Source organism: Pelobates fuscus, chromosome 1, assembly GCF_036172605.1.
Source record: "Pelobates fuscus isolate aPelFus1 chromosome 1, aPelFus1.pri, whole genome shotgun sequence".
Taxonomy (NCBI): domain Eukaryota; kingdom Metazoa; phylum Chordata; class Amphibia; order Anura; family Pelobatidae; genus Pelobates; species Pelobates fuscus.
In genome coordinates, this window is record NC_086317.1 from 250,250,526 (window position 1) to 250,278,369 (window position 27,844).

The 27,844-nt window shown below is 42.6% G+C and overlaps 1 protein-coding gene across 1 annotated transcript in view; it reads left to right on the forward strand.

The window, feature by feature from the left end:
* Positions 1-13,107: 13,107 nt before the first annotated feature.
* Positions 13,108-27,844, forward strand: part of LOC134612037 (gap junction beta-5 protein-like) — a 39,558-nt gene continuing 24,821 nt past the window's right edge. The window contains exon 1 of the mRNA XM_063456420.1: positions 13,108-13,260. The gene's annotated coding sequence lies outside the window, so the exon portion shown is untranslated. The remainder of the gene's footprint in view (positions 13,261-27,844) is intronic.

Consider the following 27,844-nt stretch of genomic DNA (forward strand, 5'->3'; position numbering starts at 1 on the left):
GTCGATCATGAATGCACTCCTTTTTCCCCCTATTGATACATCGACCATAGGCTCCGCTCGACCAAGGGGGAAGGAGCACGGTCGGTATCAATAGCTCTCCATGACCGTGTCAGCCAATCCTACAAAGTCCCTATCTTCTCTATCACGGGACCTTTGCGCTGCGGGATAGTATCTATCTTCTCTTACACTTCCTCTGTTACCACTATTACTCCCTCCGGGACCTCCTCTACCTCTCGCTCTGCCTCTAAAGTTTCCATAACCTGCCCTGGGTGGGTCTCTCTCGTATTGCTCTCTTTTTGGACACTCGCTTCTCCAATGCCCTTCTTCTCTACAATACGTGCACTGATTCCTACTCAGGGGTTCCCTATTCCACCTACTATCGCCTCTATCTGGGCCCCGTCTATCTACGCCTGCGATCGCTACCGCTAGCATATCTGCCTTTTTACGCATCTTACACTCTTCCTCTTTCTTACTTTCTGATTCCCTATTCATGTACACCTTATTTGCTACCTCCATTAGTTGGGTGATGGACATTCCTGCAAACCCTTCTAACTTCTGTAGCTTGCGCTTAATATCTCCATAAGCTTGGCTGACAAAGGCAGAGTTTACCATTCGGGAATTATCAGTGTCTTCCGGATTAAAGGGGGTATACAAGCGGTATGCCTCCAATAATCGGTCATAAAAGACACTAGGCGCTTCATCACTTTTCTGAATCACCTCAACTGTCTTCGACATATTTATGGCTTTCTTCCCTCCGGCTTTCATGCCAGCAATTATAGCGTCTCTATAGGCTTTTAGTCGAACCATATCTGCGCCATTAACATTCCAGTCGGGATCGGTATTAGGATAATGAGTTGCGGCCCATGCTGCTGGATTTGCTTGGTTTAAAGTACGGGCTTCTTCCTCCAGCGCTTTAATAGCCACTTAGTTTATCCTAGTCCTCTCCTCGTTATTAAACAATGTCATTAATAATTGCTGGCAATCAGCCCAAGTTGGATTATGCGTCTGGACTATCGAGGTGAACAGGTCGGTCATGGCTTGTGGCTTTTCAGTATACGAGGAATTGTGGGTCTTCCAATTCAAGAGATCGGTAGTCGTGAACGGGACATATACGAAGACTGGGTCAACATACACCATTTGACCTAAAGCATTAAGATAGGCTGACCCAGGATTCAAACGAAGAGGCATCTGGTAATGTTTAGGTTTTTGAGTTCCAGTCAGTTGTCGGGTTAGTATAGGGCTTCGTGGAGGGGCATCGGTTAGAGGTTCCGGTCGGGGGGTAATAAGACGTGGGGATAGAGAAGCTTCATCATGGGGAAGGCCGGTGAATAAAATATTCCGGGCCGGGCTAGAGGAAGCCTGACCAGAAGCTTGAAATGGCGCCAAATCGGAATAGATGGACTTAACAGGGGCTGGTGTCGGAAGGGGAGGTTTATTACGGCGTGGGGTGGATTCTGAGCTAGAGGAGGAAGTAGATGGGTGAGGGGGTGTGGAACTTCCTGTACTTGTATCACCTTCCTCTATAGGGAAATAAGGGGGCGGCATAGGGATCTCGGACTCAGGGGGCGTGTCCAAAATGGGCTTAACCGTGGTCCTAGTGGACAAACAAGTCCTGGCCACCATGAGGCGACATTGCTCCTCGTGGCATATTCGGACCCATCTTGGCAAGTCGTTTACGGCCTGCCTCCAACAATCAATGTATGGAAACTGTCCGTAAAGTTCAGGCCTACCTGATACAGCCACGTGTACACGCTGTACCAGATTTGGATCTAAACTGCCACGTGGCGGCCATGCTGCAACCAAAGTAGGCCATTCCCTAGAGCACAAAGTGATCAAACGGGCAGAAGACATTTTAACCCCAAAATCACATACTGTGAATCCCTTTTTAAAATTCTTTACCATACATCCTAAGGGATCCAAAATCGTCGACTCCGACGCGCCCATACTTATCAATGGAGCGTCGTTGACAACGAATGCTATACACACGCTCTATTCAACAGTCACACCCGTTTCTTCCGGCAACAGCACCACGTGGTACAGTTACCAAGTGAAACGTACACAGTAACACAATAAAAACACTCAGGGAATTCCCGTACACACACAGCTGTTACACCAGTCACTAAGTAATCAATATTATGCCCTTTGGCGAAACTATACCGTCACCCACGCTATAATTCTCTATATATGAATTACCCGTCTATAACACACCCCAGTAACATTGTCTTTTACAAATAGCAGTTACAGTACGGTAAGCATAGGTCAAAGTACAATTTAAGGTCACAATACAATTATTAGTGGTTATGGTGTTAGACATGCAATAGACGACAATTATTAGTACTTATATACAGTATCAGTAAATATACAGGGTTATGGTACCGTGCACTATAATACAGCAACACACTATTAACACTTTCGCTAGACGGCAGAGCTCACGCTATCTAACAAGATATACACGTTACTAAACAATCTTTATCACATATACAATCCCAACTAATCTATTGGCCAGTACCTTGATGGACTACCTAAAACTATCTACATCCGTTTTGGTTAGCCACACTGCCCAAGCACCACATATAGCGAACTAGAGGGCGGAATTTACAACAGAACCCTTTTAGTCTTTCTACTCTATCAATAGTCTAGTGGGTTCCAAATTTACACGCCTTCCCACTTAGCCAAGATAGGTTGAGAGCTAGCGGACCGAATTTACACAGACGCCGCTTAGTCTCCCGGTCCCTCCGACCTAGCGAACAAATTGTACACCCTAGAACGCTAGTCTAGACAAGACACCGGTGTCCGGCTAGGGCTATTTACACAGAACCCTGCCTGACTCCAAACCAAATCAAACGGTCTTACTAAAGAGCGTTCGATTGAGCGGTGCGCCTTCGCTCCTTCCCTCCGACAGAGGGGGCAGATTCCAACACCGATTAACCCCTTATGGGCCTACCGCACAATCGGTATACCCCTAGTGGGTCTGCCGTCTAAAACAGCGGTCGTCTTACCTCCTCGTTCCTGAACCTGAGTTCACACTCATCGACGGGCACACCCCAGCACTTACTACGTAGAGGCCGATGATCTCCTAGACAACAGACCAGTGGCGCCGAGACGAAGGGAGGTCCACGCAGAAGTTCAGGGGTGCAGCCGTAGAGAACGTGGGCAAAGATAGACCGTCTCACACCTCTGCTTCTCAGCTACCGTTGAACGATGAGCTTCCCGGCCAATGCACCAAATGATACAGGAGAAACTGACGGAAGCCAAGCACAGAGAGATCGACACAGGTTTCTTCAGGAAGGAAGAGATTATTTATTCGGTTCACCGATCGGGACTCAGAGGGACTAATGTCACCAAAATACAACAAGTTCTGAGCCCCGGACAATAGTGCAGGCTCCTTATATAGGCATATAACTCCTCCCATATTAAGCTCCACCCACACATTCTCTTAACCAATCAAAACAAATAAGAACTAACTTCCTGCTTGACCGCATGGCTTGTCCAGCACAATGGAGGAGGGGAATACTACATCCTGTATTCTCGCACATGCTCCGTACACTACTGATCGTATCTTACCACGTGCAACCAACCGACCGATACGTCAGCATATGCACGTACACATGCCACGTGGTAATCTCGGCCTACTAAATTTATTTTTACCGAGATTCCACCACATCACTACATATGCAATTAAGGCATGGGACCACCTTCACTGCCCCCGAACAGCAGAATCAACATTCTCCACCTGGGCTCCTCTCACAGCCCTTAATTCCCCATGGCTCTCACTGCACAAATGGAAAGAACTAGGGGTGACCCACATCACAGACATCTGTCGGACAGGAGCTATTATACCTTTCCCTGAATTACAAACAAGGTTTCAACTACCCCCGTCATTTATCTTCCCGTATCTCCAGCTGAAGAGTTTGGTTTCAAAGGTGGTCACACCCCCTACACCAACCACACTCAAACCACACCAAGATTTCTCGCTTCTATATGATCGTTATCACAAAACACCGACCAAGACCAAAGCTCTTTCGGTCTGCTACACTATATTACAAAACCAAAAGACACCTCCGACTTTTACGTACCGCACACAATGGGAAAAAGAATGTATTTACTCACCCACAGGTAACCTATGGCTAGCCTCACTTCAAGCCCTAAAAGGCATAACCTCCTGTTACTCTCATATTGAAGCCCACAAAAAACTTGTCTTCAGGTGGTACTACACACCATCCAGACTCCACAAGATATTCCCAAATACCTCTCCTAACTGTTGGAGATGCGAGAAAGAAAGTGGAACAATGACACATATATGGTGGAGTTGCCCAGAAATCAGGTCACTGTGGTTAGAAACACAAGGGATTTGGGAACAACTGGGAATAATGGTCAACCCAACTACGCCCTCTACAGGCATATTTCTTATACTCCCGGGAAATATACCCCACGCAGATAGGCAGTTAGTGGTACTTTCTATTCTGGCGACTCGGCATGTTATTGCGTGCAATTGGAAAAAACAAGGGTGTCCACCTCTGGCAATGGTAAAGCACATGACTAACCAATTCCTCAAATACGAATTACTCTCTGTGACCACATTGAAACACTCTAATATCACGAGATACAATTGGCAGAGGTGGAAGGAACTAGAGGGGAAATAAGCACATCCCAACATTTCTTGCTACCACATGAACCTTACAGTGGAACCAGCAAACACCTTGTACCTGCCCCCACATGCCCCCGGATTACGAGTGGGTAGGAAGGTGCCGACATACGTATTGTGGTAACTTATGCTGTAATGTATGATGTACTATATTGTGGCATTATTGTACCGTCACCCTGTATCGTTTTCTCAAACCTATGTTCACAATGTAATGAACCAATACCATGATTACCTCTACCACGCCTGTGGTACCCCCTTATGTGAGACCTGCATATATGAGTATATTTGTCCCCCCCGACCTATCCCCCCTTTGTTTATCTTTCTGTACCCCTCTTCCTGAAAACTGTTCAATAAAATACATATTGAAAAAAAAAACAGTGTTAAAACTAAATAGTTAATGTGTTGGTGCAAAAAATGAGTATACTCACTAATGGGGTACTTTGAAAGTAGTGGTGGGCTTAACAACATATGGCAATATGGTGAACCAAATCCCCATATTTATACTTAGGCATTTTAGTAGTCTTCTTTGTTTCTTATATTTTTTTGTAGTCTGAGTACGCCACAACTATTTATTCTCTCACCATATGGTGTACTGTCACAATATCAAGGGAAGGATCTAAGTTATGTCTGAGTACCCAATTAGCTAATTGCAGCATAGCCATGGATGGCAGGAAACTTAAGTACATCTTTGAGAAGATGAAGCAGTCATAGGTACATACCACATGGATAATCCCATGGGGCTCGAACTCTGGCTTTGTTTCAAGGGCAGAAGCATTGTCTGATTTACGGAGCAGGGACCTCAACAGGTCATTGTCTTCTGGTGCAGAAGGGAGAATGTATTCTTCCACAACAAGATTCACTTCTAATGCTGCTAATGTGGACAATTCTATAGTTTCTATCTGAAAAGAAAAGTTTTCTTGTTTTCTCGCAGGACTTTTTACTAGAGCATTATTTGATACACAGTGAGTCCCTTTAGACCATTCAGAAGTCACTTTTATATTATTAAATCCCTGCAAGAGTGGTAAAAAGCACTGCAATGATCTACAAGACAAAACACAGCAGCCCTATCCTACTCACACCCAATAATCCCTAAATAATTTACTTAAAACTGCACTGGCCTATGGCTGTAAGCTCAGATCGAGAGGTGGCGGACTGGCAGAAAGTAGGCTCAATCAGACTCATAACAGTGGCTGCAGCAATTATTGGACATAAGACAAAGGTGGCAGAATGACACAAACTGGAGTTACTTTTTTATTAGCTCTCTGCAAGAATGGTAAAAAAAACACACTGCTTTCCTTCTGTCCTACTCCCAACTAATACCCCTAAAGGAAAATATTTTAACTCAAAATGGCATCAGCAGGATGTTTAGTCCAGGGGTTGCAGGTGGGCATGGCTGCAACCCAATCATTGGCCACACTTGACTTTTTTTGTTCCCATTAAATATTAGAATCTATAGTAGTAGATGATGATGTAGCTTCACTGGTTCTACCCACCATGGCTCTGGAAAGGACCTCGTCCTAGACAGTTGATACTACATTCTATCTGCCTTTGCATTTAGCACCATAATCACTGACACCAGCTAATGAGAAGGATCTCTGCTGCACATAGTTGCTGCCACTGCAATAAGGAATTTCAGTCCTTTTATGAATTATTGTTTCTTGAAAATGTCTACCTCTTCTATTGCTCCATTATCATACACCTCTTTTTCTGCATCTCATGCACTTTATTAACTAGTCTGTCTTTCAGCATAGGCAGGATACAACTCCTCACAGCCAGATTGTTCTTTATTCTTGGGTCAGAAATGGTGGCCACCTCTGGAGTGGCATCCATAATTTCATGCATGCACCTTTTCAATTCCTCCTTCAACCTCCTAATAAAACCTGCCATGTCTGGATGTGGCCTCTCTCCAGGTTCAATCTTACAGCACTCTAGAACTGCTTCTATGTTGTTCTTTAGGTACATGAATAATGGAACCACCTGCCCAATACTTGCCTTGGCTTGATTTAATTTTTTATGACATACTTGAAAGACTCAAAGACTGCCACACTGCCACAATGCGACCTATAGCTTCCAATTCCTCTCTCTCCAGTGGACATGTCAGTACTATGCTCATCTCCAATAAAGGAATGTATCATCCTCTGTTGCTCTAGGATACATTCCATCAATTCCAAAGTGGAGTTCCTCCATGTCACAACATCTTGGCAATGAAGATGCTGCAGCAGACCTGTTTCTTCTTGATGCTCCCTCAACTTTTGACTAGTGGAAGTGTCCAGCAATCATTCAAAACCTCTCTTTTTTAGGCAGCACAGTCTGCAATCCTCTGTATAATTGGGAAGTGCATTTCTCACCACCAGAAGTAAAATATTGGCTGCCCATTGCATCCCATCTCTAACATCTGTTAGACAAACATGAGGTGGCTGGCAGCAATGTAACATAGCTGTGTGATACAAACATCATATACAAACACAAAGATAAAGCTGTTGGATACTAAGCTACTGCTGCTGTAAGCGCTGTGCTTTATCTTTGTGTTTGTATATGATGTTTGTATCACACAGCTATGTTACATTGCTGCCAGCCACCCCATGTTTGTCTTATTAAGAGTTTTTATAAGCATGTAGGGGCAGCACCCCTTCCTGTCTCAACAGAGAAATTTGCCTTTTAGCTGATACCAGCAAGGTGATTCGTATGTGTTATAGCCCTCTTTAGGGTCAATAAGTACAGTGGCAAGAAAAAGTATGTGAACCCTTTGGAATGATATGGATTTCTGCACAAATTGGTCATAAAATGTGATCTGATCATCATCTAAGTCACAACAATAGACAATCACAGTCTGCTTAAAATAATAACACACAAAAAATGAAATGATGCCATGTTTTTGAACACACCATGTAAACATTCACAGTGCAGGTGGAAAAAGTATGTGAACCCTTGCATTTAATAACTGGTTGAACCTCCTTTGGCAGCAATAACTTCAACCAAACGTTTCCTGTAGTTGCAGATCAGACGTGCACAACGGTCAGGAGTAATACTTGACCATTCCTCTTTACAGAACTGTTTCAGTTCAGCAATATTCTTGGAATGTCTGGTGTGAATCGTTTTCTTGAGGTCATGCCGCAGCATCTCAATCGGGTTGAGGTCAGGACTCTGACTGGGCCACTTCAGAAGGCGTATTTTCTTCTGTTTAAGCCATTCTGTTGTTGATTTACTTCTATGCTTTGGGTCATTGTCCTGTTGCACCCATCTTCTGTTGAGCTTCAGCTGGTAGAGAGATGACCTTAAGTTCTCCTGTAAAATGTCTTGATAAACTTGGGAATTAATTTTTCCTTCGATGATAGGCTTTTGGAGATACTTTTATAACCCTTTCCAGCTTTATGTAAGTCAACAATTCTTAATCGTAGGTCTTCTGAGAGCTTTTTTGTGCGAGGCATCATTCACATCAGGCAATGCTTCTTGTGAAAAGCAAACCCAGAACTGGTGTGTTTTTTATAGGGCAGGGGAGCTGTAACCAACACCTCCAATCTCATCTCATTGATTGGAGTCCAGTTGGCTGACATCTCATTCCAATTAGCTCTTGAAGATGTCATTAGTCTAGGGGTTCACATACTTTTTTCCACCTGCACTGTGAATGTTTACATAGTGTGTTCAATAAAAAACATGGCAACATTTCATTCTCTGTGTGTTATTAGTTTAAGCAGACTGTGATTGTCTATTGTTGTGACTTAGATGATGATCAGATCACATTTTATGACCAATTTGTGCAGAAATCCATATCATTCCAAAGGGTTCACATACTTTTTCTTGCAACTGTATGTAGGGGTTTATAAAACACCCCTTCATGTCTCATTAGAGATGTTTACACTTTGTCTGATACCAGCAAAGTTTATTGTATGTGTAGAAGCCATATAAAGGGTTAAATATGAAAGGGTTTATTAAATACCCCTTCCTATCTCACTGGAGATTCTTGGCTGATATCAGCATATCTAATGGCTAGATTAGGACTCACCTTTTGAGGCTTGCCCTGACATGGCAGGTGAGCTTATATATTCAAATGGCCATTGGAATAAAACTAAAGAGCCTGCCAGAGCGCAGGTAACGTTCTCTTTGTTTTTACTGTGTAGTGAATGCATTGTGTGTCTGTATAGTGGATGCAGTGTGTGTATTTTGTAATGGATGCAGTGTGTGGATAGCGGATGCAGAGTGTGTGTGTATATGGTGGATGCAGAGTGTATATACAGTGGATGCAGTGTGTGTGTGCATAATGGATGAAGTGTGTGCCCGCACAGAGGATGCAGTGTGTATGTGTATAGTGGATGCAATGTGTGTGCGTGTATAGCGAATGCAGTGTGTGCGTATAGTGGATACAGTCTGTGTGTGTGTATAGTGAATGCAGGAGGGAGGGGGTGACACAGTGAGGGAGGGGGTGACAGGTGGCAGAGTGACTGAGGGAGGGAGCGGGTGATGGGAGGGGTGACACAGTTTGGAGGGTGTGACAGATGGCAGAGTAAATGAGGGAGGGACGGGGTGACACAGGTGACAGAGTGGGTGACAGGTGGTTGAGTGACAGTGAGGGAGGGGGTGACAGGTGGCAGAGTGACTGAGGAAGGAAGGAAGGGGGTTATGGGAGGGGTGACACAGTTTGGGAGGGTGTGACAGGTGGCAGAAGGACTGAGGGGTGACAGAGTGGGTGACAGGTGGGAGAGTAACTGAGGGAGGGATGGGGTGACACAGGTGACAGAGTGGGTGACAGGTGGTTGAGTGACTGAGGGAGGGGGTGACAAGTGGCAGAGTGACTGAGGGAGAGGTTGACACAGTGAGGGAGGGAGTGACAGGTGGCAGAGTGACTGAGGGAGGGGGTGACACAGTGAGGGAGTTGATGACAGGTGGCAGAGTGACTGAGGGAGGGAGGGGGTGGCAGAGTGATGGAGGGAGGGGGTGGCAGAGTGAGGGTGACAGGTGGTAGAGTGACTGAGAGAGGGAAGGGTGACACAGTAAGGGAGGGGGTGGCAGAGTGACTGAGGGAGGGTGTGACACAGTAAGGGAGGGGGTGGCAGAGTGACTGAGGGAGGGGGTGACACAGTAAGGAAGGGGGTGACAGAGTGACTGAGGGTGGAAGGGGTTGACAGGTGGTAGAGTGACTGAGGGGGTAACACAGTAAGGGAGAGAGTGACACAGTAAGGGAGGAGGTGGCAGAGTGACTGAGGGAGGGAGGGCTGACAAAGTGGGGTGGGGTGACCGTGAGGGAGGGAATTGTAATTTAGAAAATACCTTTATTTTTTTCCCTGGTGGTCCAGTGTCTTTGATCCCTGGTGGTCTGTCTCTCCAATCTGCCCTGAGAGGCAGAGAACCAGCACAGTCTGCAGCGCCACCGGGTGTGAGCTGCAGACGGTGCAGTGTCTCGCGATATCCAGAAGTCAAAGCGTTGTCGTGGTAACCTGCGGCAACACTCTGATTGGCCAGAGATTGCGAGACACTGAACAGGCTGAGCTGCAGACTGTGCTGGCTCTCTGTCTCGCACCCATCGGCATACCGGGCAAGCCGCCGGGCCCCTTCCTGGTGTCGGGTCGGTGAGGAGAGCCACTGGCCCGCCACTGACAGGGGCAGAAAAATCATAGTGCCGCCTAGAGCCGTAACTCCAGCGCGGGTTATGGACGTGCCGCGCCCTTGGAGCACCAGACCGAGGGAGACTGACAGTTATTTTGTGTTTCTTCCATTTGCAAATTTGCACCAACTGTTGTCACCTTCTCACCAAGCTGCTTGGCGATGGTCTTGTAATCAGCAGGTGATCAAATACTTTTTTCCTCACTGTATTTTCTATTGCCCCTGACATGTACAATTCTTCAAGGGTGTGCTGGTGGGCCTATCTTTTTTTTTTGCCCCCCCCCATCTCTTTTGACTACCTTCAACTCCCTCCAAACCTCTACCATAAGAACAGCCCTGTGATGTGTGCAGAGATGATTATCAAATGTCCCCAAACTTTTCCACTGCTAATCTCCTTGCCACATAGCTTGCATTTTACCCAACATCCATTTCCCACAGTTTTAAAAAGATCCCACACTTTTCCACTGTGCTATAGATCTGCCGAACGGAATATGCATACATGTATACATATCTATACATGCATAAATACATATACAATATACAGGATATAGATTGATCAACCAAACATTAAAACAGCTGTAAGGTGAAGTGGATAACATTGACTATATCCCATAAGGGATGGGAATATTAGGCAGCAAGTGAACTGTCATTTCTTGAATTTTATGTGTTGGAAGCAGGCATAATGGACAACATTGATCTGATCGACTTTGACAAGAGCCAAATAGTGTTGGCTAGATATGAGTCGGAGCATCTCCAAAATGGCAAGTACATACCAAAAGGGGTGCAAGGAAGGACAACCAGTGAACAAGCGTCAGGGTCATGGACACCCAAGGCTCATTGATGCATGTAGGGAGCAAAGGCTAGTCCGTCTGGTCCGATCACACAGAAGAGCTACTGTAGCTCAAATTGCTGAAAGACTTAATACCATGATAGAAATGTGTTTTGCAGTTTGGTATGTATATGACTGCATAGTTGCAGGCCAGTAATAATGCCCATGATAAACCCTGTCCACTGTCGAAAGCGTCTTCACTAGGGACGTTAGAGTTAGAACTGGACATTGGAGCAATAGAAGAAGGTTGTCTGGTCTCAAAAATTACATTTACTTTTAGGTCAGGTGGATGACCAAGTGCGTATGAGTCCTTTACCTGGGGAAGAGATTGCAACAGGATGTACTATAGGCCATTCCATTGTTCAGGAATGGTTTGAGGAGCATGACAAAGAGTTCAAGGTGTTGCCATGGCCTTTAAACTCCCCCTATCTTAATCTCATTGAGCATCTGTGGGATGTGTTGGAGCAACAAACTCACCTAGCAACTTGCAAAAATTTAGAGCCAGAGCCAGCTCCTGACCTTCATTCCCATCAGCCGGGATCATCAGGATCCCAGGAAAGCTACTCTCCTGCACACAAAAGGTATGTTAACAGGAGGGTGGCTATAAATACATAAAGTATGGCATATCATGTGTATCTATGTGTGTCACTCTGAGTATGTGTCAGTATATGTATCTATGTTTTAGTGTGCGTATCTGCATGTCAGTGTGTATTTGTGTATCAGTGTGTGTGTCAATATGTGTATCTGTGTGGTAGTGTGTGTATCTGTGTGTCAGTGTGTGTATGTGTCAGTGTATGTATGTGTCAGTGTGTGTATCTGAGTGTGCGTATATCTGTCATATCTCTGTGTGTATGTATATTTGAGTGTCAAGATTTGTGTGTGCAGCAGTGAGTGTATCTATGTGTCAAGATGTGTTTATGTCAATTTGTTTATCTGTGTGTCAAGGTGTGTGTATCTGGATATGTGTGTATGTGTCAGTGTGTGTATCTGTGTGACAGTGTGTGTATGTGTCAGTGTGTTTATATGTGTTTATCTGTGTGTTAATGTGTATGTATATCTGTGTAAGTATGAATGCATGTTGCAGTGTATGTTTATTTGTACATACATCCAAGAAATCAAACACCAACACTACATGAAAACACATCCTACAAGCAAACACAAACATTATGTATAAACACCCTGCATTCAAATTTTTTAATTATATACACCCCTGCATTCAAACGAAAGCATTACACACTAGTACACCACTGCATATCAATGGCAAGAGTATATACAAAAAACTCCTACATGCACACACATACTCTATACAAAAACATGCTTACATTCAAATGCACAAACACTGCTCACATATACAACCCTGCAGGAATAGGCAAATGGTAAATCCCCAGATGGCCTAGCATCACAGATGGGGAGCTACCTTTTGGCAACCTTTGTGCTAGAAGGGTCACAAACATTTCATACACCATGGTCCACTCTGCATTCGTTCCACCACAGACCAGAGGACATCGAGAAAGATCTCGTGGAGTCCAATCATTGATGCATCAGAGCTGTTTTGGCAGCATGATGGTGTTTACACGATGTTAGGCATGTGGTTTTAATGTTGTGGCTGATACCCACACTGACACAGAGATGATTGATCAGCCACAAGCTTATCAAATGTCCTCAAACTTCTTCTCTCCTCTTAGTGCTTCCTCCGTCCTCTTGGCCCACGGGGTCTGTAAGCTGAGAGGAAGTGACACTCTCTTACTACCCAGCACTGACTAACGATATTAAAGTAGCCAGTTCACACTGCTAAAGATCTCCGAACTGATCTGCTTGCTTATTGGGTTCGTCCTAAGTGCGAATTGGGAGGTGTGCATCATTTATTTATATTTTCTCTCTCACACACTCATTCTTTCCATTTCTGCAGAGAAGGCTTAATGAATGCTTGCATGAGGTTATTTTCTTTTTTCTTTTGTAATACAGCTCTGCACATTTTATTGTATTCACAAGTGGATGGCAGTAGTAAGATACATTATTCTCTTAGCAATTTCTTTACCTGAATACTCTGGACACACCCAGACATGCCATTTGAGTCAGAAATTAAAAAGAGTTGGAATGGCTGACAAGTCAGAGCCATGAGTTCAAACAGCAAACAGAAAAGCTAGTCGAAGACCAAAATCTTCCCCAACCAAGCAACTAAAACAAGGTAAGTGATGGATACGGTTTTAAATGTCACTCAGAAGATACTTTACAATCTCTTGAGTGTATCTCTTGTCTGGACTTTATGTGGAAGTATCAGGATGCCTTATAAACTTTACAGCAATCACATTCAGCGAGATCAGTTCTCTGTGGTGTTGAAAAGTTTATTAAAATATGGCTACATTTGTTAAATTATTATTGATTAGCAAATATATAACACTTAATTGTCACAATGTCTTCCCTTACTGAAGTGAAGTTCTCTTATTGTAATATTTGGCAATTTAAGAAATCCAGGTGGGCTGGTGATAATTACATTTGAAATTAATTTGCTACAAATTACCAGACGTGTATGTAATAAATCAATAGATTAATGCAGTAAAAAGATTATAAAATAATATTAAAAGCAGTAAGGGGTGATAAATGAAAATGTGAGTCACATACAACTTTCATAAAGGGGTAGAAGAATGTAAATTCCAAACAAACTAAAATGGACTATACAGGGTGGAGAGGATCAACAGAAAATACTTGTTTTGTACAGACTTGATATTTTTAGAGGTGTGGTTACATAACATATGTTAATGGAATGTGTCTTCATGGGGGCCAGGTAACTATCACTAAGATATTTAGCGTTATGTACAGGAAAAAAACAAGATTTTGAGCGCAGGCTCAAAATAATTATCATTTTTACTTCCCGGTGGTTTTTCAATAAATGATGTAGAACATTTAAGTAAAATCAAATAGACAATAGTAAAAATATACCTTTTTTTCAAAGCAAGTAAATGACAAAGGTTCACACTGTGCACGATTTATGGGGAATTCACAGTGAATTCCATATTTTAAATGAAAATAACCAAATGGTAAAAGGAATCTGGTATGTTTTTAGTTCTGCTATGTTGACCCAAAATGTGAAATCCACTTTCAATGCATTTTGAATTTCTGACAATTACCAACGTAATAAACCAGTCAGATTTGAATGTAAAAAAAGTAACTATTTTAGTTTAGGTTCTAGAGAAAATGTTATATGTTTTGTTGTTTGTCAACTTGCACATTTTTTTTTTTATAAAACGTGACTTTGCCATATATTTAACAAAATCATTTGTACCCTGAAATCCAATGTGTGAATATAGTAATAATTAATGCATTTGTATTAAATCATGCTGCAGAATGTATGTTTATTTTAGATTTAAGGGCACTTGTTAATCAAACATTTGATGTGGCCACTTCATACAGTTTTAAAAAATATATTTTTATTAGGTTTTCAAACCATAAAAAATACATGGCCATCATTTAGAATAACATTCTGTTCATTTTAATAATAGTTATCAAATAACAATTTCACTGAATAACATAGTCTCGCAATTGGTGTCAGTGTGTTTCTACAGTAGTAAAGTTCACATTTGACAAAGTCCTTCATATAAGCAATATGTATACTATGACTTTACTAGTACATATTCGTGTTAACATTTCAACCTTTGGGGTTCAGGTGTGGAGACAACATAGTGTTTTTCGGCATCTTGCAGTTCGGTGTGCATGTAGGTCAGTACCAGGAGGAATGTCGAGTCCTCGCAGGAGTGTGTCACAGTCATCGCTATGGATTACGTTGTATCAAATCACTATATTTTCTACCCTAGCGTGTGGCATTGACTGAGTACCCGAGATATGTGATACTCGAGAGTCGGCTCCCACGTATTAATCATCTATGTGTGCTCGAAAATGCACGCGGTCTGGGAATGACTGCCTTTCAGTGAGAGTTGGTGTCTGCCAGTATAAAAGTGCTCCATGGTTCCCAAATGCTCGTGAATGTAGTGTCATTTTTGGATTTTGCATAGGTGATCTCTTCTATGTGTTTTACACCCTCTACCCTTTGGATCCATTCCCTAATGGATGGGGGCTCTATCTATTTACAAAAGACTGGAATTAGTTGGTTTGCTGCCATAAGTAAGTGGGTGGCCAGGGCTGTCCCCTGTCTTCTCTGTTGGGGGGGAGGTAGGAGAAATAGGAGGTATTCTGGGAAAAATGGAAACTGTGTTGCCGTGATTGTGTGTATCAGTGTGGGAATTCGTTTCCAGTATTTTGTGATTTTAGGGCATTGCCACCAGATGTGTGCAGGGTGTGCATCTGGTCGTTGGCATCTCCAGCACGTATCCATGGAGACCTTGTGTATTTTGTGTATTTTCGCTGGGGTGTAATGCCAGCGAGTGAGCCTTTTGTAATTACTTTCTTGTGTAATGAGATTTGTAGATGTCTTGTGTACTCTAATAAATATATTCTGCCACTGGTCATGTGTGATGTCTACATGCAATTCTTCTGCCCATTTCCCGGTGAACCCTGGGAGTTCAGGTGAGTGTGGTTTTTGTAGCATCGTGTACATTGTGGAGAGTATCTTAAATTTTAAGCTGCATGAAGTGCCCAGCTGGTCGAAGGTTGTAAGGTTCCTATCTCCATCTGGCAGTGAGCTATTTGTGTATATTAGAGGTGTTGTGTACCTTTGGGTGAGTTCATCGAGAAGAGGAACATTAGGCCTGAGTTGTGCCATGGGATTGTCAGGATGGGAGTGTCAAAGAAGGATGCTTCTATGTGCACACATTTTTGGGTCGTGCTAGTGTCGGTCCATCCATAGATCCTAGCGAGATGGATGGCTTTGCGGTACGTGTCTATGTCAGGGAGTCCAACAGCTCCCCTGTCACCACACTTGGTGAGGAGAGAGTGTGCCAGTCGGGAATGTGAGTGTGACCATATAAAAGACGTGACCATCGCCCTAACTATATCAAAGAATTTCTTGGGGAATACTATGGGAATCGTTTGCAGGGCATATAAAATGCATAGCAGCATATTCATTTTTAGGATGTTAAGTCTGCAAAACCAGCCATAACAAGGTTTATGCCATGTTGTCATATCCTTAGATATGGCAGCTAGTAGTGGGGGAAAATTCAGATCATATAATTGATTAGTCCTAAGCGGTAGGTGTATACCCAAATATTTAATAGAGGTGGCGGCCCATGTGAAGTGAAAATTCTGCTGCAGTTGTGCGTTTATGTCTGGGGTCGTGTGCAAGGGAAGTAACTCGCATTTTATGAGATTGGCCCGAAAGTTGGATAACCTTCCATAGAGGTCCATTTCTTCCAGGATGTGTGGGAAAGTGTGGAACAGGTCAGATACAGTGGAAATGAGATCGGCTGCAAACGCAGATATTTTGCATTCCTCCCCTTTGATTTTAAATCCATGGCTCTTTTGATTTTTCCTAAGTTCCTGTAGGAACGCTTCCAGAACCAGAATAAATAGGAGGAACAGGGGGCATCCCTGCCACTTGCCATTTGTTATCCTAACTGGGCTGGAGAGTTGGCCATTAATACGCAGTCGAACGGTGGGTGAGAAGTAGACAGCTCCCAGCCAATCAAGCCACCGCGGCCCAAAGCCCCACTTCATACATTTTATCTACACATCTATTGTGCTAGACAAATTAGTAGCAAACGTATAGATAAAATGCAGTTGACATTTGTAGCATTTATTTACAACTAGTGACACTGAACCATGTGTATGCATATCACCTGCAATCTTATGTGCAGTACAATGTATGGCAATTTTGTATATTGTTGCACTTAGTATTTAATTGGAGGGAACATGTATACATAATAGTTAGCATAAATTATAGCAGCCATCATGTACATGCAGAAGAAAGCCAATTTTACTGTAAGAACAATCAGGATGTGGAATTCTCTGCCTGAAGAAGTGGTGGAGTCCATGCAGATGTTCAAACAGCTACTAGATGCATACTTGCAAAAACAGAATATTCAAGGATATAATATTTTAATGTAGGGTAATAACTGCTTGATCCAAGGATAAATCTGATTGCCATTCTGGGGTCAAGAAGGAATTTTTTTCCTAGCTTGTTGCAAAATTGGAAGTGCTTCAAACTGTTTTTTTTTTTTGCCTTCTTTTGGATCAACAGCAAAAAACATATGTGAGGAAGGCTGAACTTGATGGACGCAAGTCTCTTTTCAGCTATGTAACTATCTAACTATGTAACTATGTAAATGTATTTGGTGTTAATGTTACAAGGTTAATACATAGATTTCTTTTCTATGTCTATCTTAAATAGATCTTGACATTCTCAACTGTTGTTGATGACAGATACTAGTTAAGTGCCTACCTGTTTTCTGTTTCAGCATTTACTATCAACGGTGTTTACTCATGTGTCATATAATTATATACTTGTGTACTGTATATATAGATTTTAAGATGATGCTATTGCTAATTATGTTCAAGCATTTAATCTTTTAAGAGAAAAAAAACACATATGGAATGCCCTTATTCTGCAAATAAAACAGCATATACGTTTTGGACATTTAAACTGGGGAGGAGAGGGAGTGTGAGTGATGCACCCTCCGGGAAATCAAATAACAGGGGGGAGACACATAATGGGTAAATTCACCCCCCATTAAATTAGGTGTATATATATTTTAAAAAGGCAGCAGGAAGTGGAACAGCTGAAGTTATATTATGTAAATTCAGGTGTTTCACATCCAGATCCCGCATAGGTGCCAACAATCTCAAATATGCTGGAACAGTTCTGCATTTTGGGGTACTGTACCAGCAAATTTAGATCCCAGTGACTTGTCCCTCTTTTTAAATCTGCTGGCAGATATCAAAATGCAAAAGGGGACTGGGCACTAAGACCACGCATAGAATCTATGTAGTGATCTGTGTGTGGTCTGCTGGAGGGGCCAGACTGTCAGTCAACCTTGCCATTATCTCTCTGGGCAAACATGCCCCCTTTAGTAGTAGGACCCATCCCCTTTGGGCCGGCTCGCCCCTTCCCAAATTATGACTTGTGTGTATGTGTATATGTGTCAATATCTGTGTATAGTGTGTAAGTGTCAGTGTGTACGTGTATCTGTGTCAATATGAGTATGTCAGTGTGTATGTAACTGTCTTAGTGTATGTGTGTGTCAGCAGGGCGTGTGTAAAGTGAATCCAGTGTGTGTTGTAAATGCAGACTGTGTGCTTGCAAGGATGCATTGTGTGTGTAAAATAGGGGGGGAGCATTTTTTTTTTGTTACATTTATTTGTGTATCTTTTATTCCCCCCTCCCTGTTTCTTACCTTTCCAGGAAGGGGGAGATCACATTCCCTGGTGGTCCAGTGGCATGGTGGAGTAAGCCAGCCGATGTTCAATGCAGACGGGGGCCCAGCAGCACACTCTATCTTCCCTTTCCAGCTGCTCTATGTGTATCTGTGCCAGTATATGTTATCTGTGTGTGTCTTCGTGTCTATGTGTATCGGTATCAGCATGTGTGTGTCAACATGTATGTATATCTATATCAGTATGTGTGAAGCAGTGTATGTGCATATGTTCATATCTCAGCATTCAAATGCCAACATTATACACAAATACAACACTGCATTCAAACAGCAACGCAACATACAAACACTTCATTAAAACACCAACATTATCAAACAACACCCCCACTGCATTCTGATGCCATCAAAACGCACACAAAGTTTAAAATTAATAAAATGTATTTGTTCAATGTTTATCTTTTAGCTGTGTAATAAATAATTCCCTAATTATCCTTCATATATTGCTCAAAAGTCATTTTGTAGATAACTCCCAAGTTTGTTACCCTTATGTGGAATTGCCTTGTATAAGGGCACTAAATTAAGAAACTATCTATTAAACTACTGAAGGTTCGAAATTAAGAAAAGTGTATTTCAGATGTTTAGTAGTTAGCGTCCTACACCCTGTTTCAAATTATTATGCAAATTATATTTTTCTCATTTACCTAAATAATTCATGTAAATAATAGGCATGTGCATGGGGAAACTTTTCGGTTTGGTTCGGCATTCCGAAATTTGTGACTTCGGCAATTCGGCCATTCGGCACTTCGACACTTCGGAACTTAGGCAACTTCGGAACTTCGGCACTTCAGAACTTTGGCACTTCGGAACTTCGGAATTTCGGCATTTCAGAATTTTGGGACTTCAGCACTTCAGAACTTCTCTTGCAGCCGCTTAGTATATAACTCCCTAATTCCCACGGTATTAGGGAGTTATCTACCAAAAGGCTGAAAGACCTAAATTGGTCTTTCAGGCAAATTTACTAATAATAACCCTCACTAGTGATGTACCGAACTGTCCGCCGGCGAACAGTTCCCGGCGAACTTAGCGTGTTCGCGTTCGCCGCGGCGGGCGGACACATGCGCAGTTCGATCCGCCCCCTATTCGTCATCATTGGGCAAACTTTGACCCTGTGCCTCTCGGTCAGCAGACACATTCCAGCCAATCAGCAGCACTCCCTCCCTTCCACACCCTCCAACCTCCCTCCCAGCATCCATTTTCGATTCATTCGGAAGATGCATGCTTAGTGAGAGGAGGGAAAGTTTAGCTGCTGCTGATTAGATAGGGAAATTGATAGCTAGGCTAGGGTATTCAGTGTCCACTACAATCCTGAAGGACTCATCTGATCTCTGCTGTAAGGACAGCACCCCAAAAAGCCCTTTTTAGGGCTATAACATCAGGCTGCTTTTTTTTTTTTTTTCCTGTGTAATGTAATTGCAGGTGCCTGCCTGCCAGCTTCTGTGTGAGGTTCACATTGGATACTGTGCCTACTTGCCCAGTGCCACCACTCATATCTGTTTTAACAATAGGTTAAGCTTTACATTTAAAATAAAAAAAAAAATTCACTGTAATAGAAGAGCAGTTTCCTGCCTGCCAGCTTCTGTGTCAGGTTGGATGCCTTGCCCATTTGCACAGTCAGTGCCACCACTCATATCTGTTTTAACAATAGGTTAAGCTTTACATTTAAAATATTTTTTTTTCACTGTAATAGAAGAGCAGTTGCCTGCCTGCCAGCTTCTGTGTCAGGTTGGATGCCTTGCCCATTTGCACAGTCAGTGCCACCACTCATATCTGTTTTAACAATAGGTTAAGCTTTACATTTAAAATAATTTTTTTTTTCACTGTAATAGAAGAGCAGTTGCCTGCCTGCCAGCTTCTGTGTCAGGTTGGATGCCTTGCCCATTTGCACAGTCAGTGCCACCACTCATATCTGTTTTAACAATAGGTTAAGCTTTACATTTAAAATAATTTTTTTTTTCACTGTAATAGAAGAGCAGTTGCCTGCCTGCCAGCTTCTGTGTCAGGTTGGATGCCTTGCCCATTTGCACAGTCAGTGCCACCACTCATATCTGTTTTAACAATAGGTTAAGCTTTACATTTAAAATAAATAAAAAAATTTCACTGTAATAGAAGAGCAGTTGCCTGCCTGCCAGCTTCTGTGTCAGGTTGGATGCCTTGCCCATTTGCACAGTCAGTGCCACCACTCATATCTGTTTTAACAATAGGTTAAGCTTTACATTTAAAAGAAATATATTTTTTTCACTGTAATAGAAGAGCAGTTAGTTGTCTGCAAGCGTCTGGGTGTCAGGCCTACTTCAGCGTGTGCTCTGCAGACCTGTGCCAGCGTGCTTTGACAGTTGCCAATCATATCTGGTGTCTCTTTAGCGTGCTTTTACAAAGAAAAAAGGTTTCTAGTGTAAGCTAATAGCAGCCAGTCAGTGTCCTTCAAGCGGCTCTGTCAGTCCTTCCTTCAGCGTGTGCTCTGCAGAACTGTTCCAGTGCACATTGCCAATCATATCTGGTGTCTCTATAGCGTGCTTTTACAAAGAAAAAAGGTTTCTAGTGTAAGCTAATAGCAGCCAGTCAGTGTCCTTCAACAGTCCCTATTCTGCTTTGTGTCAGTGTGTATCAGGGGTTTTGAGGACAGGTGTCAATCCATATCTGCCAAGTGACCCTATGTAGGGGGAACAGTCCCTATTCTGCTCTGTGTCAGTGTGTATCATGGTCTCTGTGGACGGTGAACAGTCTCTATTCTGCTCTGTGTCAGTGTGTATCATGGTCTCTGTGGACAGGGAACAGTCTCTATTCTGCTCTGTGTCAGTGTGTATCAGGGGTTTTGAGGACAGGTGTCAATCCATATCTGCCAAGTGACCCTATGTAGGGGGAACAGTCCCTATTCTGCTCTGTGTCAGTGTGTATCAGGGATTTGACTATCTTTATTCAGATTCAAAAATTACAATTCCAGGAAAAATTTAACAAACATTTACAAGAACATGTTATGCACATCATAGAAACAACGTGAACCTCTTTAAAGCCACAAACTTAAGACAAAAAATACGTACACACAATGTGTAAGGGTTTGAAAGAATATTCTGAATCCTTACATGTTTACTTTATCGTTTGTTTGATTTTTGTAAACCATATATAAACTACAAGCAGCGTGAAAACTATAAAAACTCAAGTGGCCATGCTGATCAAATTAAATAGTATGCTTTACACAGCGTATAAGGGCGATGTCACAGCACAACGGGAATCTAACAGGGGAAGAGGTGAAAGTCATCCTCCCCCTCCCACGACCCCACCATATCTGCCAAGTGACCCTATGTAGGGGTAACAGTCTCTATTCTGCTCTGTGTCAGTGTGTATCATGGTCTCTGAGGACGGGGAACAGTCTCTATTCTGCTCTGTGTCAGTGTGTATCAGGGCAGGGCTTTGAGGACAGGTGTCAATGTTAGGTGATTTCTGCCCTTTATGGATTAAAAGCAGACTCTGCATCAACTGTGCAATTTTCCATGGGAGTTTTGCCATGGATCCCCCTCCGGCATGCCACAGTCCAGGTGTTAGTCCCCTTGAAACAACTTTTCCATCACTTTTGTGGCCAGAAAGAGTCCCTGTTGGTTTTAAAATTCGCCTGCCCATTGAAGTCAATGGCGGTTCGCGCGGTTCGCCGGTTCGCGAACATTTGCGGAAGTTCGCGATCGCCGTTCATGACACGAGACGGGGGACGCGCGGCGAGCCCGGAGGGACGAGGGAGCTCGCCATCCCCCAAAATTCTTCTCCCTCCCCTTTTTTGTTTTTCCCTTCTCCTACATCCCCTCCTCCCCCTCCCTTCCTTCCTTCTCCCCCCACATACGATGACCGGGGTGGACGGGGCCTGCACAGGAAAGGGGGCCGAGGGAACGACCAAGGGCTCCCGAACCACGGAACAAACAATCTGGAGGTCAACCCACAACACACACACAACAAGGGAAACCTATAGGCTGGTGAAGGGAGGCAAAAAGGATCCAATAGCCCACACAATCGACAAGACAGAATTTGAAGAGACAAACAGAACATAAACGCGAAAGAAGTTGCATAGAAGGCAGGAACAGACAGCCACGACCACGAGACACAACTCGCCCCTACCTCACGACCTGGAATTATCCTACGACAAAAGAAGTGAGAACAGGGGAAGCACTAATACATGCCTGTTGGCTCCGAGAAACACAGAGTTACAGGAGGTAACCCCATATGGAAAGTGCACACAACAAGGCCAAACAAATTTTAGGTAAACAGCTAGCTAACTAACCTGTTGCACCGCAATTCCACAAAACAGGCTATAACACTCGAGCAAAGAGGCAATAATATTTCAAAATCAGCAGTACAAGAGAAATTGGCTCATTCTGATACCAGTGATAATGACCAGATGCACATAGTGTAAATAGCATAGTACTTAAACAATGTTAGCCAAACATGATTCGAAATATACAAATGGGAAGTTATATGTTTCAACGTTTTATATTGCATTTTGTCCAATTGGCTCTGTAACCAATAAGCTCAGTATCTTGTACGAATACTTAAATATGAAAATAAAGATTGTCAAAAAAAAACAAAAAACAATGCGCAGCCTATTTTACTTTAGGGCCCCCACCCGCCGCTCAGGGGTGGGGGCCGGTGGGGGGCAATAGGTACCTCCCCTTATTAGTATTTAGGGCCCCCACCCACCGCTCAGGAGGGGGGACCTTTTTTTTTTAACCGTGTTTAATAGACATGCCCCTACTCGCGGTATAGCGAGTAGAGGCATAATTTACTAATACTAAGTAATCTTTACTCAGTATTAGTAAATTTGGCTCAAAGACCAATTTAGGTATTTCAGCCTTTTAGTAGATAGCTCCCTAATACAGTGGGAATTAGGTAGTTATCTACTTATTCATTCCTGTCATTACATTGGCTGTCTAAGTAACTTACATTTTATATGAATGTATGTTAATTGATTGTTGTAAGTGTTGCAAATGCTTACAGCTGAATCCTGGCTATGTTTGTATACTTTTTATTTAAAATTGTATACAGTGTAACATTCTTCATTCTTCTAGCAATAATGTGCTTCGGAACTTCGGCACTTCAGCACTTCGACACTTCAGAAATTCGGCAATTTCGGAACTTCGGGACTTCAACAATTCGTCAATTCATCTATTCGGACATTCAGATGTACCCGAATGTCTGAATTGCCCGAAATTCGTCCGAATTCACATTCGGACCGAAACGAATTGCACATGTCTAGTAAATAACAGTCAACATAATTCTCATGTTATCAACTATTAAGAGTACAATTCAAATTTTATTGAACAAACCTCCTAATGATAACAGTATTTTTTTAAAACATAAAAAAACTTACAATGCACTGTTCCAAATTATTACGCACAGTAAGTTTCAAAACACTTTATAGGTTGTAAAGAACTGAAAATTGTCATTTGTTGTGTTTGCAGCATATTTTCTGAAATCAAAAGCTATTTCAATCAAACTTATAACAACATTTTAACTTTTTAAACATTTTAACAGGTCACGTTACATTTTAACATAGGTCCCCTTATTTGATAGCAGCTTCACAAGTCTTGCATCCATTGAACTTGTGAGTTTTTGAACAGTTTCTGCTTGAATTTGTTTGCAGGATGTCAGAATAGCCTCCCATAGCTGCTGTTTGGATGTAAACTGCCTCCCACCCTCATAGATCTTTTGCTTTAGGATGCTCCAAAGGTTCTCAATAGGATTGAGGTCAGGGGAGGATGGAGGCCACACCACGACTTTCTCTCCTTTTATCCCCATAGCAGCCATTGATGCAGAGGTATTCTTTGCTGCATGAGATGGTGCATTGTCATGCATGAAGATGATTTTATTACGGAAAGCATAGTTCTTCCTTCTGTACCAGGGATGAAAGTGGTCAGTCAGAAACTCCACATACTTTGCAGAGGTCATATTTACACCTTCGGGGACCCTAAAGGGGCCAACCAGCTCTCTTCCGATGATTCCGGCACAAAACATGACTCCACCACCACCTTGCTCGCAGCCTTGTTGGAACAGGGTGGCCATCCACCAACCATCCACCACTCCATCCATCTGGACCATCCAGGGTTGCACGGCACTCATCAGTGAACAGGACTGTTTGAATATTAGTCTTAATGTATTTTTCTGCCCAATGCAGCCATTTCTGCTTGTGAGCATTGGTTAGTGGTGGCCAAATAGAAGGTTTATGCACAGTTGCAAGACTCTGGAGGACTCTACACCTTGATGTTCGTGGGACTCCAGAGGCACCAGCAGCTTCAAATATCTGTTTGCTGCTATGTAATGGTATTTTAGCAGTTACTCTCTTGATCCGATGCATGGATCTGGCAGAAATCTTCCTCAATGTGCCTTTATCTGCACTAACCCGTCTGGGCTCTGAATCAGCCATAAATCTCTTAATAGTGCGATGATCACGCTTAAGTTTTCGTGAAATATCTAATGTTTTCATACCTCGTCCAAGGCATTTAACTATTTCACTCTTTTCGGCAGCAGAGAGATCCATTTTCTTCCTCATATTGCCTGAAAATGGTGCTCTGCTTAATTATGTCAAACACCCTCCTTTAGTAGTTTTTCCTTAAATTGGGCTCACCTGGCAATCTAATTATCACAGGTGTCCGAGATTGTTTTCAGTGATCAAAAGAGCCCTGAGATACAATGCCATCCATGAGTTGAACTGAAAAACAAAATATTTAATCTTTGTGACACTTAAATAGAATGTGCATAATAATTTGGAACAGGGTGTAATTTGGTATCCTTATATATGGCAATTCCACATAAGGATGCAAAATTAGGGAATTTTCAATTAAATGGCTTAAAGATCATAGTTCAGAAAAGTCAGCAATTTAGTAGATTTGATATACATAGATTTGGATTACCTAATATATAGAATACCAAATCAGAGAGCTATCTATTAAACTATTACATTTCTAAAGTTTTCAAATTAAATAAAAAGGCTTTTCTGAATTATGATCTTTCATTGTGTGATAGAAAATGGGGAATGGTTGTTGAGGGAAGATATATTAGGCCTGCTTTACTAAACAGCAGCCTGAGGTTTATCAGACTTTTATATACCTCAGGAGTTCCTGAGATGTGAATTGACTTTCACCTGTAGCTTTTAAAAGAAGTGATCAGCCTACTGCAGAGTGAGGGAGAAAGAGCCAGAGGAGTGGTGTGTTTTGCATCTATATTTTTGTTATTTTAAATTGTGTGAAAGTGTGAAAGCCACCCAATTCCAGATAGTGATTACTGTGTTTATTAAGTGCTCAAACAAGAGCAAGGAGCTTTGTTTTGTTTATTTTTATTTTGAAGCACCTGTATATTTTGCACCAAGTATATTGGCAAAATAGAGCTGGATGTGCCTTGGACTTTGATTTCCCTAGAATGCTGTGGTTTAACGTAAGATCTGTCAAAAAATCCTACCTGTAAAAGAGGTGGTTTGTTACAATATGTTTAGTAGATAGTTCCTTAATTTGGTGTTCTCATGGTGGATTGACATTTATAAGGTTATCAAATGAAGGGGCTATGTACTAAATTGCTAAAATATCAAAATTAAGCCAAGGGTTTACATCTTCCTAACCCAATAGGAGTTAAGTAAATAAATTGTTATGCAAAATAAGAAGCATCCTATCCCGTGGTAAAATTGAAAATTATGCTAGCTTTAGTGTATTTATAATCCTAATTCTAATAATGACAGGAGGCGAGAATTTTGCATAAACTTCCTTTATTACTCCATAGCAGCAAAGAACACATAGAAAAAGGGAACCAATCAGAAACAAGCAGTATAACATGCTCCTCCCACTGAGGCACTTCCTCTTGATAGTAGCGACATCACAAGTCACAAAGAAAATTAAGAAACATTAGGAAAAAGAATAAGGAATAAGAAACTTCAGAAACTATGAATAAGCCATTGTTAATACAGACCAAGGACATAGAACAAGCACAATTAATGTATCAAGTAGGGTACACACCAGTGAGTATAGTCATACGTAAACCATCCCCACCATATACATACATTGGCAATGACTTACCGGTATAAGGCTAACCCAATTCCGAAGAAGGGAAAGATAATAAGGGGGGGGGGGGGGGGAATACTTGTCTCCTGTCATTATTAAAATTAAGATTATTAGTAAACTAAAGCTAACATAATCTTAAATTTTATTACATGACAGGAGGCTTCATATTTTACAGTTTTAACGCTAAGGTATAATTGAGAAGGCGGCATGAGAAGATGGGCAGAAATAATACGTCCAGAAGGTGGATTCCTGTGACCAGTCTGCCGCTAGTAACATGTCTGATAAGGAGGCCCCTGCCTCGAGTCACGTAGGCCTGTAGTGCCTGGACCACATAAAGTTGGGGTTCTGACGGAAAAAAGGATGGAAAATCGCAGTTAAATTTGACTTGGTACATCGAGATACCCGAAAAGTGAGAGAAGTGGAGAAAACGATAAAAGGGTCTAAATCAAAGGCCCGAACATCCGAAATTCGACGGAAGGTTAATAAACACGAGAAGTGTAACTTCACCGTTAATTGTCGTAATGACAGCTTATCGTTGGAAGGCCATTCCTTTAGGAAGCTTAGAACTTGGGGCACATCCCAAAGGGAGGAGTACTTTGGGGCCGGGAGTCTATGCATCCTAATGCCCTGAAGTATTCTACAAACCAAGGGATTCTGACCTATCGGTTTCCCTTGGATTGGGATGTGAGCCACCACTATCGCAGAACGCACCACATTAATAGCCTGGTAAGACTTACCTTCTGAAAACAGAGATGCTAGAAATATGGAGGATAGAGATTCTGTAAAGGGATCGGTATTCCGTACCACACACCAATCGTTACAGGAATTCCTGGCTGAGAGATAAAATTTTCTTGTTCCTGTGACCCAGGAATCGCAGAGGATACCTCTAGCTGTTGACGATAGGTCGTTGGTACACCAAGCATCCCTGAAAGGCTCCAAGCTATTAAAGAGAGGTGTCCTTCTTGTAGCATGGGATGAGAATTCCCCGTGTGATCCGTCAGCAGCATCTGATCGTCCGGCAGTAGGCGAGGATCTTTGCACGGCAGTGCTAGGAGAACCGGGAACCAGGGTTGACTCGTCCACCGGGGTGTCACCAGGAGGATCGTCACTTCTTGTAATCTGATGTGATGGATCACTCTTGCAATCATTGCGAATAGCAGAAATGCATAAGCTCCTTTGGGTGGCCAGTTCTGCAGGAATGCATATACCGCTGAACCCTCCAGGACTGGCAACCAACTGTAGAAAATCAGTAGTTGTCGGTTGATGCAAGACGTGAAATTATCGATTCTGAGCAGTCCCTTCAACCTGATCAGCGTTGCAAATATGTGCGAGTCCAGTTGCCAATCGCTGCTGTCTCTCCAGTGTCGAGAGAACCAGTCCGCTGTCAGGTTGGTTTCTCCTGGCAGGTGTTTCGCCATTAGTG